A 1,907-nucleotide genomic window follows, 5' to 3' on the forward strand; every position below is an offset into this window, starting at 1 on the left:
GACCTCTGGCCTTCTCCCCACCCTCCCTCCAGGCCAGCTCTGCTCAGTCTCCCTGGAGGCCCAGATTGATGCTGCAGACTGCGAAGCCGACCTTGGAGAAGGGATGGAGAGAGAGAAAACCAGTCCTAGAGGCTGGAGGGGCTGGGGCAGGATCAGAGCCCCTGGCAGAGGAGGTCTGACCACAGCGGCCCAGGCTCCAGGAGCAGGGCCCAGGGCTTGGGACAGGAGCTGAGCCTGCACAAACGCCTCTGCTCAGGAAATGGGGAGCTGGGAAGATGGGGGCTGGCTCAGAGCCTGAGGACAGGAGGGGACGCTTCCTGACGGATGTGGGGTCAGAGAAGGGGCGGAAATGGCCACGACAGCTGCTGAACATCTGGAATCACAGAATTACCCAGCGCCCTCAAGGATGTTGGGTTGGTGGGGGAGTGGTACGTGCCCAGGCCCTCTTCCTGCCTCCCTGCAGGCCGGGCTCAGCCTCTCCTCACACTGTGCATCCATCGTCTGGGTCAAGTCCGGGTGGGGGTCAAGAGCCCTGCAGCTGGTCTGATGGGGGCTGAGTTCCCTGAGCTCAGTCCCCTGGGCGGTGCACCGTTTTCACAGACTCCAGTGCAGGCCGTGGCAGGCTCCTGGAATGGTCCTAGAACCCCATGCACGAACTGGGAAGGGCCCCTGCCACACCTGGCTGGACACCCTCACAGCCGAGCCTTATCCCTGCTACCACTGTAACACCCAGCACAGGTTTGGTGGCTGGTGAGTGCTTAATTCTTGTTTTGTTCTTCAACATGCAGTGAGACAGGATATAAAAAAGTTAGCGGTCCTTTCTCGGGCCCTACCTGGTACCCAGAAATATTGTCCTGATGTGCCCTTTCACACCTTTCCTTTTTGCCTACAAACATCCACAACGTACAGTCCTGACTAGGATGGTAATTTTATTATTTGCACCCCGGCTGCCATGAGCCCCGCCTGGTGCCTGCCTGAACAGAAGGGGTGTGTGTGCCTAAGGCCAGGAGATCTGGTGGGATTGCTTTTCCGAAATCGCGTGCTGGCCTGAGTCCTGCGTGGGTGCTGGTCCAGCCGCAAACGGATCAGCTGGTGCTTTTTGTACCTGTGGTCCACAGTTTAATGAATGTTGACTGCTCCCGACCTGCTGACAAGGCCGGCGCCAGAAGCCCTTCCCGCGGCAGGCGATCCGCCCCACTTTTTGCTCTTTGCCCCTTGGAGACCCCTCACCTGTGCGACCGCGCCAGGCGCTGGGTGGTGGCCAGCTAGAAACCACGGCCTGGATCTCAGACAGCAGCCCCGGCTCTGGTGTGGAGAGGGGTGAGAGGGAGTGAGGAGCGCACGGAAAGGGTGGGCGCCCCTCCGCCAGAAAGTCCGGTCTCGGGGTCCGCCGCGTTCCTCGCCCGTGTGGGACTCCAAACACCCGCGCTGGGGAGGGAAAGGGGCGCCGTCCAGGGTCCAGACAGGCGCCCAGCCCGAGCCGGCAGCGCCCATTGCGAGCCCGCGTTCCCGGAGGAGCCTCTCCTGGCTACTCTCTGACTCCCCAGGGGGCGGGCGAGGGGGGCGCACCTTTCCTGGTTCCTCCAAGTTGTGGAACCATCCACTTTTTTGAGAAGATGGTGCGGCCGCGTGGAAGGTGGAAGGTGTCACCGAAGGGGCAGATCGCACGGCGGCCCTGGGGAGACGGGAGGGGGCCTGGAGCCCCCGCCCAGGGGGCGGGGCGGGCATTTCTGCGTAGCCCCTCCCAGTACCCGGGTCGGCTGTCACCCCGAAAGGGGAAAGCGGTGGGAGGGGGTCCCGTAGGGCCGATGTGGGGGGAGGGGGTGACCTCCAGGCCTGCCTGCCCGGCGGCGTGGGCTGACAGCTGCCTGGCGCAGGGTGTTAGGCTCAGGAGTGGGGCTCCTTCT

Source organism: Myotis brandtii, unplaced genomic scaffold (assembly GCF_000412655.1).
Source record: "Myotis brandtii unplaced genomic scaffold, ASM41265v1 scaffold915, whole genome shotgun sequence".
Taxonomy (NCBI): Eukaryota; Metazoa; Chordata; class Mammalia; order Chiroptera; family Vespertilionidae; genus Myotis; species Myotis brandtii.